The following is a 7678-nucleotide window of genomic DNA, read 5'->3' on the forward strand; positions in this document are numbered from 1 at the left end:
TTCCATTCCGGGATTTCGGGTTGTTGAAGTAGACCTGATGGTTTCTGATGCTCAGCTTTGACCTTAGAACACGTCAAACATTCTCCTACGTATTTAGCAACATCGGCTTTCATACCCAGTCACCAAAAATGTTTCTTGAGATCCTTGTACATCTTCCCCGTTCCAGGATGTATTGAGTATCTGGTTTTATTAGCTTCTCTAAGTACCATTTCTCTCATATCTCCAAATTTTGGTACCCAAATCCTTTCAGCCCTATACCGGGTTTCGTCTTCCCGAATATTAAGATGCTTCTCCGATCCTTTGGGTATTTCATCCTTTAAATTTCCCTCTTTTAAAACTCCTTGTTGCACCTCCTTTATTTGAGTAGTAAGGTTATTATGAATCATTATATTCATAGATTTTACTCGAATGGGTTCTCTGTCCTTCCTGCTCAAGGCATCGGCTACCACATTTGCCTTCCCCGGGTGGTAACGAATCTCAAAGTCGTAATCATTCAATAATTCAATCCACCTACGCTGCCTCATAATCAGTTGTTTCTGATTAAATATGTGTTGAAGACTTTTGTGGTCGGTATATATAATACTTTTGACCCCATATAAGTAGTGCCTCCAAGTCTTTAATGCAAAAACAACTGCGCCTAATTCCAAATCATGCGTCGTATAATTTTGTTCGTGAATCTTCAATTGTCTAGACGCATAAGCAATCACCTTCGTTCGTGGCATTAATACACAACTGAGACCTTGCTTTGATGCGTCACAATAAATCACAAAATCATCATTCCCTTCAGGCAATGACAATATAGGTGCCGTAGTTACTTTTTCTTCAATAACTGAAACGCTTTCTCTTGTTCATCATTCCATTCAAATTTTTTCCCTTTATGCGTTAATGCAGTCAAGGGTTTTGCTATTCTGGAAAATTCTTGGATGAACCTTCTGTAGTAACCAGCTAGTCCTAAAAACTGGCGTATGTGTTTCGGAGTTTTCGGGGTTTCCCACTTTTCAACAGTTTCTATCTTTGCCGGATCCACCTTAATACCTTCTTTTTTCACTATGTGACTGAGGAATTGAACTTCTTCCAACCAAAATGCACACTTTGAAAACTTAGCGTACAATTCTTCCTTCCTCAATACTTCTAACACCTTTCTCAAATGTTCACCGTGTTCTTGGTCATTCTTGGAGTAAATAAGTATGTCATCAATGAAAACAATGACAAACTTGTCAAGGTATGGTCCACACACTCGGTTCATAAGGTCCATGAACACAACTGGTGCATTAGTTAAACCAAACGGCATGACCATAAACTTGTAATGACCGTAACGTGTTCTGAAAGCAGTCTTTGGAATATCATCTTCTTTCACCCGCATTTGATGATACCCGGAACGTAAGTCAATCTTTGAATAAACAGACGAGCCTTGTAGTTGATCAAATAAGTCGTCGATTCTCGGTAGTGGGTAGCGATTCTTGATGGTAAGTTTGTTCAACTCTCGGTAGTCGATACACAACCTGAATGTACCATCTTTCTTCTTGACAAACAAAACAGGAGCTCCCCACGGTGATGTGCTTGGTCGAATGAAACCACGCTCTAAAAGTTCTTGTAATTGGCTTTGCAGTTCTTTCATCTCGCTGGGTGCGAGTCTGTAAAGAGCACGAGCTATTGGTGCAGCTCCTGGTACAAGATCTATTTGAAATTCAACGGATCGATGTGGGGGTAATCCCGGTAATTCTTTCGGAAATACATCGGGAAATTCTTTTGCAATGGGAACATCATTGATACTCTTTTCTTCAGTTTGTACTTTCTCGTCGTGTGCTAGAATAGCATAGCAACCTTTTCTTATTAGTTTTTGTGCCTTCAAATTACTAATAAGATGTAGCTTCGTGTTGCCCTTTTCTCCGTACACCATTAAGGGTTTTTCTTTTTCTCGTATAATGCGAATTGCATTTTTGTAACAAACGATCTCTGCTTTCACTTCTTTCAACCAGTCCATACCGATTATCACATCAAAACTCCCTAACTCTACTGGTATCAAATCAATCTTAAATGTTTCGCTAACCAGTTTAATTTCTCGATTCCGACATATATTATCTGCTGAAATTAATTTACCATTTGCTAATTCGAGTAAAAATTTACTATCCAAAGGCGTCAATGGACAACTTAATTTAGCACAAAAATCTCTACTCATATAGCTTCTATCCGCACCCGAATCAAATAAAACGTAAGCAGATTTATTGTCAATAAGAAACGTACCCGTAACAAGCTCCGGGTCTTCCTGTGCCTCTGCCGCATTAATATTGAAAACTCTTCCGCGGCCTTGTCCATTCGTGTTCTCCTGGTTCGGACAATTTCTAATAATGTGGCCCGGTTTTCCACATTTATAACAAACTACATTGGCATAACTTGCTCCGACACTACTTGCTCCGCCATTACTCGTTCCGACACCATTTGTTCCTTTCGTTCTATTAACCCCTGGTCCGTAGACCTCACACTTCGCCGCGCTATGACCATTTCTTTTACACTTGTTGCAAAATTTGGTGCAGAACCCCGAGTGATACTTTTCACACCTTTGGCATAGCTGCTTCTGATTGTTGTTGTTGTTGTTGCGGTTATTATTGTTGTTGGGATGATTGTTGTAGTTGCTGTTGTTGTTGTTGTTGTTGTTGTTGTTGTTATTGTTGTTGTTGTTGTTGGGCCGTTTGTTGTAGTTGCGATTGATGTTGCGATTGTTGGGATAATTGTTGTGATTATTGTTGTAATTGCTGTTGTTGTTGTATTGGCGATTCTTATCACCGTTTTCCTCCCACTTTCTTTTGACTTGCTTCACATTGGCCTCTTCAGCAGTCTGTTCTTTAATTCTTTCTTCAATCTGGTTCACTAGTTTGTGAGCCATTCTACATGCCTGTTGTATGGAGGCGGGCTCGTGTGAACTTATATCTTCTTGGATTCTTTCCGGTAATCCTTTCACAAACGCGTCGATCTTCTCTTCCTCATCTTCGAATGCTCCCGGACACAATAGGCACAATTCTGTGAATCGTATTTCGTACGTAGTAATATCAAATCCTTGGGTTTGTAACCCTCTAAGTTCTGTCTTGAGCTTATTCACCTCGGTTCTGGGACGGTACTTCTCGTTCATCAAGTGCTTGAATGCTGACCACGGTAGTGCGTACGCATCGTCTTGTCCCACTTGCTCTAGATAGGTATTCCACCATGTTAACGCAGAACCTATGAAGGTATGCGTAGCGTACTTCACTTTGTCCTCTTCAGTACACTTACTTATGGCAAACACCGATTCGACCTTCTTGGTCCACCGTTTCAATCCGATCGGTCCTTCGGTTCCATCAAATTCCAAAGGTTTGCAGGCAGTGAATTCTTTGTAGGTGCATCCTACACGATTTCCTGTACTGCTAGATCCAAGGTTATTGTTGGTATGTAGCGCAGCTTGTACTGCGGCTATGTTTGAAGCTAGAAAAGTACGGAATTCCTGTTCATTCATATTCACGGTGTGTCGAGTAGTCGGTGCCATTTCCTTCAAAATAGTCAAATGGAACAAGTTAATCATACAGAATATTAAGAGTAGTTAATAGTATTTCGTAGTATAATATGAACTCATTTATAAAAGCTTTTTCTTCATATTAGCGTTTTATAAGTTTAAATTCGGGTAGTACCTACCCGTTAAGTTCATACTTAGTAGCTAATATACAATTCAACTACTACAATTCTATATGAAAAACTGATTATAATAATATTTCGCGTTCAAACTTTTACACAATATTTTACAAACTTACAATACCACTTATTTTACATATAGCATGAAATATAGCACACAATAAATTTGTTACAAGATGGTTGTGAAGATAATTCTAGCTAGTACACAAGTCGTTCAGCAAAGGCAATAAAGACACGTAAATCATACGTCCAGAAACAAGTCATGCATTCTGGTTTTACTAGGATTACTTCCCATCCTTGGTCTTGTGGAACATAACCGTTATGGCCGTTGATAAGACAGCGTGTTGTAACGTCGTCAAAGGGACGAGGGTTACGTAATGTCCAACAGTCCCGTAAAAATCTAAAAACCTCATTTCTTACCCCAATTACCGACTCCGTCACTTGTGGGAACGTTTTGTTTAATAGTTGTAGCCCGATGTTCTTGTTCTCACTTTGGTGAGAAGCGAACATTACTAATCCGTAAGCATAACATGCTTCTTTATGTTGCATGTTAGCCGCTTTTTCTAAATCACGAAGTCCAATATTCGGATATATTGAGTCAAAATAATTTCTTAACCCATTGCGTAAAATAGCATTTGGGTTCCCCGCAATATATGCGTCAAAGTAAACACATCGTAACTTATGGATTTCCCAATGTGATATCCCCCATCTTTCGAACGAAAGCCTTTTATAAACCAAGGAATTCTTGGAACGTTCTTCGAATGTCTTACAAACTGATCACGCCTTAAATAGTTGTGCCGAAGAATTCTGACCGACTCTAGACAAGATTTCATCAATCATGTCTCCGGGTAGGTCTCTTAAAATATTGGGTTGTCTATCCATTTTGTGTTTTTATACTGTAAAATAGACAAGAGTTAGATTCATAAAAAAAATACTTATTAATACAAGCAATTTTTACATATATCTAAAAGCATAAGCACACTATATTACATATATTACACCACACGAATACAACTATCTTATTCCGACTCGCTTGTTTCTTCTTCTTCGGTTTTGGTTCGTTTTGCCAAGTTTCTAGGGATATATGATGTTCCCCTAATACGAGCTGTCGTTTTCCACATTGGTTTAGAAAAACCTGGTGGTTTAGAGGTTCCCGGGTCATTGTTACAACTTAAGGACTTCGGGGGTTGACGATACATATAAAGTTCATCGGGGTTGGAATTAGATTTCTCTATTTTTATGCCCTTTCCCTTATTATTTTCTTTTGCCTTTTTAAATTCAGTTGGGTAATTTCTATAACATCATCGGAATTCTAGACGGAATCCGATTCATCGAAGAATTGGTAATCCTCCCAATATTTTGCTTCCTTGGCGGAAACACCATTGACCATAATTAAACTTGGTCGATTGGTTGAGGATTTTCTTTTACTTAACCGTTTTATTATTTCCCCCACCGGTTCTATTTCTTCATCCGGTTCCGATTCTTCTTCCGGTTCCGACTCTTCTTCCGGTTCCTCTTCGGGAACTTGTGAATCAGTCCACGAATCATTCCAATTTACATTTGACTCTTCATTATTATTAGGTGAGTCAATGGGACTTTTTCTAGAGGTAGACATCTATCACATAATATCAAACGCGTTAAGAGATTAATATATCACATAATATTCACATGTTAAAAATATATAGTTTCCAACAAAATTTGTTAAGCAATCATTTTTCAAGTAAACACGGTCGAAGTCCAGACTCACTAATGCATCCTAACAAACTCGATAAGACACACTAATGCAAAATTCTGCTTCTCTAAGACCAACGCTCGGATACCAACTGAAATGTCCCGTTCTTATTGATTAAAAACGTTCCATATTAATTGATTTCGTTGCGAGGTTTTGACTTCTATATGAGACGTTTTTCAAAGACTGCATTCATTTTAAAACAAACCATAACCTTTATTTCATCAATAAAGGTTTAAAAAGCTTTACGTAGATTATCAAATAATGATAATCTAAAATATCCTGTTTACACACGACCATTACATAATGGTTTACAATACAAATATGTTACAACAAAATAAGTTTCTTGAATGCAGTTTTTACACAATATCATACAAGCATGGACTCCTAATCTCGTTCTTATTTAAGTATGCGACAGCGGAAGCTCTTAATAATCACCTGAGAATAAACATGTTTAAAACGTCAACAAAAATGTTGGTGAGTTATAGATTTAACCTATATATATCAAATCATAATAATAGATAACAAGATTTCATATTTCAATACACATCCCATACATAGAGATAAAAATCATTCATATGGTGAACACCTGGTAACCGACATTAACAAGATGCATATATAAGAATAACCCCATCATTCCGGGACACCCTTCGGATATGATATAAATTTCGAAGTACTAAAGCATCCGGTACTTTGGATGGGGTTTGTTAGGCCCAATAGATCTATCTTTAGGATTCGCGTCAATTAGCGTGTCTGTTCCCTAATTCTTAGATTACCAGACTTAATAAAAAGGGGCATATTCGATTTCGATAATTCAACCATAGAATGTAGTTTCACATACTTGTGTCTATTTTGTAAATCATTTATAAAACCTGCATGTATTCTCATCCCAAAAATATTAGATTTTAAAAGTGGGACTATAACTCACTTTCACAGATTTTTACTTTGTCGGGAAGTAAGACTTGGCTACTGGTTGATTCACGAACCTATAACAATATATACATATATATCAAAGTATGTTCAAAATATATTTACAACACTTTTAATATATTTTGATGTTTTAAGTTTATTAAGTCAGCTGTCCTCGTTAGTAACCTACAACTAGTTGTCCACAGTTAGATGTACAGAAATAAATCGATAAATATTATCTTGAATCAATCCACGACCCAGTGTATACGTATCTCAGTATTGATCACAACTCAAACTATATATATTTTGGAATCAACCTCAACCCTGTATAGCTAACTCCAACATTCACATATAGAGTGTCTATGGTTGTTCCGAAATATATATAGATGTGTCGACATGATAGGTCGAAACATTGTATACGTGTCTATGGTATCTCAAGATTACATAATATACAATACAAGTTGATTAAGTTATGGTTGGAATAGATTTGTTACCAATTTTCACGTAGCTAAAAATGAGAAAAATTATCCAATCTTGTTTTACCCATAACTTCTTCATTTTAAATCCGTTTTGAGTGAATCAAATTGCTATGGTTTCATATTGAACTCTAATTTATGAATCTAAACAGAAAAAGTATAGGTCTATAGTCGGAAAAATAAGTTACAAGTCATTTTTGTAAAGGTAGTCATTTCAGTCGAAAGAACGACGTCTAGATGACCATTTTAGAAAACATACTTCCACTTTGAGTTTAACCATAATTTTTGGATATAGTTTCATGTTCATAATAACAATAATTTTCTCAGAATAACAACTTTTAAATAAAAGTTTATCATAGTTTTTAATTAACTAACCCAAAACAGCCCGCGGTGTTACTACGACGGCGTATATCCGGTTTTACGGTGTTTTTTGTGATTCAAGGTTTTAAATCATTAAGTTAGCATATCATATAGATATAGAACATGTGTTTAGTTGATTTTAAAAGTCAAGTTAGAAGGATTAACTTTTGTTTGCGAACAAGTTTAGAATTAACTAAACTATGTTCTAGTGATTACAAGTTTAAACCTTCGAATAAGATAGCTTTATATGTATGAATTGAATGATGTTATGAACATCATTACTACCTTAAGTTCCTTGGATAAACCTACTAGAAAAGAGAAAAATGGATCTAACTTCAACGGATCCTTGGATGGCTCGAAGTTCTTGAAGCAGAATCATGACACGAAAACAAGTTCAAGTAAGATCATCACTTGAAATAAGATTGTTATAGTTATAGAAATTGAACCAAAGTTTGAATATGATTATTACCTTGTATTAGAATGATAACCTACTATAAGAAACAAAGATTTCTTGAGGTTGGATGATCACCTTACAAGATTTGAA

The sequence above is a fragment of the Rutidosis leptorrhynchoides genome, chromosome 11 (assembly GCF_046630445.1).
Source record: "Rutidosis leptorrhynchoides isolate AG116_Rl617_1_P2 chromosome 11, CSIRO_AGI_Rlap_v1, whole genome shotgun sequence".
Taxonomy (NCBI): Eukaryota; Viridiplantae; Streptophyta; class Magnoliopsida; order Asterales; family Asteraceae; genus Rutidosis; species Rutidosis leptorrhynchoides.